Raw genomic sequence first — 6,097 nt, 5'->3', positions numbered from 1 at the left:
TCTTTCCCTTTGAAATGCCGTGCTTGCCGGTTGGAGCATCCTCAGGAGAAATGGGGGGGGGTGGGAATTGCCCCCCCATACACATGTGGACCTATAATATGCATCCTAAAGGTAAAGGTTCCCTTGCTCGAAAGCCAGTCGAATCCGACTCTAGGGTTGCGGTGCTCATCTCCGTTTCAAAGCCGAAGAGCCAGCGCTGTCCGAAGACGTTTCTGTGGTCATGTGGCCGGAATGACTAAACACCAAGGCACACGGAACGCTGTTACCTTCCCACCAAAGGGGTACCTATTTATCTACTTGCAATTTCTTGCTTTCGAACTGCTAGGTTGGCAGGAGCTGGAACTAGAGACGGGAGCTCACTCCGTCTTGCGGCACCTGGGTCTCGAACTGCTGAACTACCGACCTTCCACAGCCTGCAGTTCAGCGTCTTAACCACTTGAGCCACCGCAGCTCCAAAAATATGCATTCTGGAATGAGTACCTTTTTCTAGCAGTAATGTATATAACGTCAGAGAGCTCCGGGTGTTATATTTGGGTGGTGTTTCGCTGGTGTCCCACTTGGCCACTGACCGGCCCCTAGACCTGCTTATCTTTGGCAAAATTGCAATTTATTTACTTTGTGTGTGCTCCACCTTTCAGCCATGGGGACCCAAAGCGCCTTACGTCATTCTCCGCTCCTCCATTGTTGTCCCCACAACAGCCCTGTGAGGTAGGTCAGGCTGGGAGTTTGTGACTGGCCCCAGGTCCACCCAGCCAGTTTCCGTGGCAGAGTGAAGATTCGAACCTGGTTCCCCCAGATTAGTCTGACACTAACCACTACACCACCCTGGCAGCAGGCCATGTCGTGTGCCCTTCCAGCAGGGCTTAAACAAAAATATCAATATTCTAATCTCACACCCTCCATTCTCCACAAACCCCCCTCCCCGGGAGGGTTGTGGAGGCTGAAATTTGTTCCACCATCATGGAATTGGATTGTTTTATTTGTTGATATATGTTTTATGTATTTTATTGTTGGTTTTAGCTTTATTGCATACACCTTCGTTGTAAGCAGGTCTGAGCCCTGCTTGCAGGGAAGGGTGGCCTAAAAATATGAATAAATAAACAAGTATATCTAAAGGCACCAGCATCAGCAGTGCTGGAGAAGACTCTTGAGAGTCCCTTGGACTGCAAGGAGATCAAATCAGTCAATCCTAAAAGAAATCAACCCTGACTGTTCCCTGGGAGGCCAGAAAATGAAACTGAAGCTCAAATACTTTGGCCACCAAATGAGAAGGGCGCACTCACTGGAGAAGACCCTGATGCTGGGAAAGATTGAAGGTCAAAGAAGACGGGGACGGCAAAGGATGAGATGGTTAGACAGTGTTAGATGCAACGAACATGAAATTGAGCAAACTTCAGAGGACGACGGAAGACCGGAAGGCCTGGCGTGATCTGGTCCATGGGGTCGCGAAGAGTCGGACTCGACTGTGCAACTGAACAACAACAAATGTATGGCTGTGAGAGTTGGACTATAAGGAAGGCCGAGCGCCGAAGAATAGATTCTTTTGAACTATGGTGCTGGAGAAGACTCTTGAGAATCCCTTGGACTGCAAGGAGATCAAATCAGTCAATCCTAAAAGAAATCAACCCTGACTATTCCCTGGAAGGCAAGAAAATGAAACTGAAGCTCAAATACTTTGGCCACCAAATGAGAAGGGCGCACTCACTGGAGAAGACCCTGATGCTGGGAAAGATTGAAGGTCAAAGAAGACGGGGACGGCAAAGGGTGAGATGGTTAGACAGTGTCATAGATGCAACGAACATGAAATTGAGCCAACTTCAGAGGACGGTGGAAGACAGGAGGGCCTGGCGTGATCTGGTCCATGGGGTCGCGAAGAGTCGGACTCGACTGTGCAAATGAACAACAACAATATCTAAAGGCCCAAGTTCTGGTGTGGCCAAGAAACTGAATCCAGAAGCAGGCTTGGTTCTCAAGGGCTGAGGTCAGCAGGAGCCCGAAAGGAGTAGGGGTAAGCCCTCTCGTGCGGCCTTTTGTCTTTTGTTTTTGCCGTGTGACGAATTCACAACCGTTCAGTCCCATGGATGAAATGAAAGCAATCCTTCTTGGGATTGCCTGCTCTCCTGGCGCTGGTTGGCCTAGCCCCCCATCACTGGGCACGTGCTTGCTTGTGCAAAGGATCACGTGAACACATGAAACGGCCTCATACGGAATCAGACCCCCCCGGTTCATCAGAGTCAGCCTTGTCTTCTCAGTTTGGCGGTGGCTCTCCAGGGTCCCAGGCAGAGAAAGGTCTTTCACATCATCTACGGCCAGATCTTTTAACTGGAGGTGCCGGGGATTGAACCTGGGACCTCCTGCATGCAAAGCAGATGCTCTCCCACTGAGCCACAGCCCCTCTGTACAGCTCTCCAGGGTCTCGGGCGGAGGTCTTCCAGACCACCTACTTCCTGATCCTTTTTAACTGGAGGTGCCGGGGATTGAACCTGGGACCTCCTGCATGCAAAGCAGATGCTCTGCCACTGGGCCACAGCACCTCCCTTACTGCAGAAAGACTGCCTTCGGCCCCATTAAACTCTCGGGGTCCTTGGAAAGCTCGCAGGCTGTCTCTGCACAATGACCCACCTGTCTGGAAGAACGGATGTTTTGCTGGCTGATATAACAATGAGCCAGCAGAGGGCGCTGTGTGCTACAGATACCATTTATGTTATGGATTGGGAAATATCTCTTACTGCTTTGGAAAGTTTTTTTCCTGGCAAAGGGCCAACCGGACCGATGCTCAAGGTTTTTGCAGCTGAGATCAGTACCAGCAGGCCCCGGGCAACCTTTTATCTATTTGTCATCCTTAAACAGACTCCCAAAGGAGCGAGAACAGTACTTAAAAATCCAGCACAAAACATTAATTAAGACTGATCTGTTGATGCAATACAGTGTTCTGGGTGGGGCAAGGGAAGTTTGCCTTTTAAAGCCATTTGATAAAACTTAACATAAGAACATAAGAGAAGCCAATGTTGGATCAGGCCAGTGGCCCATCCGGTCCAATGCTCTGTGTCACACAGTGGCCAAAAATACCAGGTGCCATCAGGAGGTCCAGCAGTGGGACCAGGACACTAGAAGCCCTCCCACTGTTGCCCCCCCCAAAAAAGCACCAAGAATACAGAGCATCCCTTGCCCCAGCCTGTGAGTTCCTATCTATACCTTGTAGCTAAGAGCCACTGATGGACTTCGGCTCCATATGTTTATCCAATTCCCCCTTGAGGCTGCCCATGCTTGTAGCCGCCGCCACCTCCTGTGGCAGTGAATTCCGTGTGTTCATCCCTCTTTGGGTGAAGAAGGACTTCCTTTTATCTGTTCTAACCCGACCGCTCAGCAATTTCATGGAGTGCCCATGAGTTCTTGTATTGTATTCCACTACAGGAGTGACTAGTGTGCTTCTGTTTTATCATTTCAACCGAGTGTCGGTAGATTTTAGGGTGGAGAAAAGGGTCCATGAACGGCCCTGGTAAATGTCAACTCGGTGTGTTGCCGTGGTGCTTGGTATTATCTAGTTCCGCTGTGAGCTTCGGAGCAAGACTGGGGGGACAAATTTTAACACATGGTGTGTAAGCTGCCGAAACCTCCCCGGAAAGGTTAGACTGGGGGTACCCAACGTGGTGCCCACCAAGTGTTTTTAGAAAGTGGGCGAGCCCAAGAGGGGCTTTGGCCCAGGAGGGCTTTTGATTGAACCGTTGCTTTGGCGGCGGCAGCCACCACAGCACAAGGACTGTGTGACAGAAGGTAGGCTGCGGCGGCCATTTTGTGGCTGGCTCGGCCTCCTTCAGCAAACGTTTTGTGGCAGCGGTTTTGTGACTGTGCCCGCTACGCGATGTCAGAATTCCAAAGGGGCCTGTGGGCTGAAAAGGATTGGGTGCCCTGGCCCGTAGCTAGGGTGGGGCTGTGGGGGGCTCAGCCCCCTTCGTTAAAGGGCCCGCCCCCTTCCTGAAAGCCCCTGCTTCCTAAAGCCCCCCCCCACTTCTTCCCAAAAGGGATCCTTTAAATGCTTTTGAGACGACGTGGGGGATGGCGTGCAGTCCAGTGTTCCCTCTGAGCTGTGGAGTCTTGTGAGCAAAACGTCTACTTAGTGAGCGACTGGCATTGACGTTGTGAGCGAGCGACTGGGCTGCTGCATAAATCAGTTTGCTCTGGAGCCCTCCTTCCTGAGCGAAGACAAAAATGCGTGAGCCGGAGGCTAAAAAACTGTGAGCTGGCTCACGCCGACTCAGCTTAGAGGGAACACTGGGCGTGCACCCCTCCCCCTCCCCTCCTGCAAGGTTTAAAGGGCCCTCTCGGTGATCGGTGGGCCACATGTTCCCTACCGATCGGCTGGAAGGCCCTTTAAATCTTGCAGGGGGGGAGGGAGAAGGGGGTACACACCACCCGCCGCTTCATTATGGTAAATCATGGCAGCCCCACCAGAAAAACGTTTTGCCCCACAAGCCACAAAATCCTGGCTACGGGCCTGTGGGGACCCCTGAGTGCCCCCAGTCAGAGAGTTCCCAGCGGTCCCCTTCCTGCCCACTCCCCCGTGTGTGTGCCTGTACATCCTTTCCCTGGCCTGCTTGCAAGCTCTCTCACTGCCTATGCTCAGAGCCACCCACACTGCCCGTGGCCCTTTCCCTGATGGGGTGAGGAAGCGCTCACAAATAAGTAGGCAGGGAAAGGGCGTGTTGGGGGACCTGGCAGCGGTGAACGCCCCCAGAAGTCCTGGGCCGCAGCAGCTTCCATTTCTTAGGATACCAGCCATGGACAACAGGTTGCCTTAAGGTTTCGGGCAGTGCTACGAAACAGCAAGTTAATCCGCGGATCCTTACCAATGAATTCACACACAGTTGGGAGACCGAGTAGGGGCAATAAATATTATTCACATTTCAAGTACAAATCCTTACCGTTAAGTTCACGATGAAGGAATCACTTTATTCCTTTTTATTGGTTACCGTTGGCTAACTAGTCTGCCGTGGCTATGTTATCAGGAAAATAGCTTATATACACTGCTTTACGGCTGACGTTCCATCCCTCCCCCCCCCCATGCTGACTTTTTACAATAGTTAATGTTCTGCAGAAATACAAAATCATAGTTGCTCGGTAGACGTTTGAACAGAGCTGATCTTTGGAGTGCAGTTTTCTTCGAAACAGCCAACTTCGAAACCTGGAGTCAGTTGAAATCCAAACGGGAGATTTATTAATTAAAATATTTAAGGCCCTGTTTTCCCCTTGTTTCCTAAGGCAGCTCTTTGTTAATGGTGCATGATCTGGGCCCTAACCGAGTGGACTGAGGCCTGTTTGTAAGTAGGCATCATCTTTGACGGGGATACAAAGATGTTTGCAAGCCCACAAAACCACAGGGCAGAAGAAGTGTGTGAGGAAGATTTTGTTCTGGTTAATCCGCCCTGACCTGTTACTTCTTCCTGTGCTGCGTTCCTTTGAGACAATATTGTACTGAAAGGTGCCAGGATTCAAGCTCGCTATGAAGTCATAATCTTCATTGACAAATGGGGCCCGTTGTCAGGTTCAATCTTTTTGTGTGCCCCTGGCTACTGGGTGCTTAGATATCTGAACTCCTGCCTTCTTATTAGAGTTAAATACTGGTTATTTACAAACATTTCAATGCACTTTCAGGATGAGACCCAGATGTCCATGAAGGGCATCGAGCGGGCCGACTTCATATATGCAGAAGCTTTCCTTATGCTTCAGTTTTGGGAAGGATTCTGTCGATCATCACATAGAGACTTCCCTGTCATTGATCTGCACAAATAGACATGATGCAGACAGAGAGGGATCAAAATGTGGAATTCACTGCCAGAAGATGTAGTTATGACCACAGGAATAAACTGCTTTAAAAGGGGATTGGATAGATTCATGGAGGATAAGTCTATCAGTGGCGACTAGCCATGGTGACTGTGGGGAACCTCCATATTCAGAGGCACGAAACCTGTGAGTCCCAGAGCCAGGAGGCAACATCAGGGAAGGCCTCGGCCTCCGTGCCCTGTTGTTGGCCATCCAGAGGAACTGGTCAGCCACTCTGTGAGACAGGATGCTGGACTCGATGGACCACTGGTCTGAT

Source organism: Gekko japonicus, unplaced genomic scaffold (genome assembly GCF_001447785.1).
Source record: "Gekko japonicus isolate JY-2015 unplaced genomic scaffold, Gekko_japonicus_V1.1 scaffold639, whole genome shotgun sequence".
Classification (NCBI taxonomy): Eukaryota; Metazoa; Chordata; class Lepidosauria; order Squamata; family Gekkonidae; genus Gekko; species Gekko japonicus.
Note: the sequence above shows the minus strand (reverse complement) of the source record.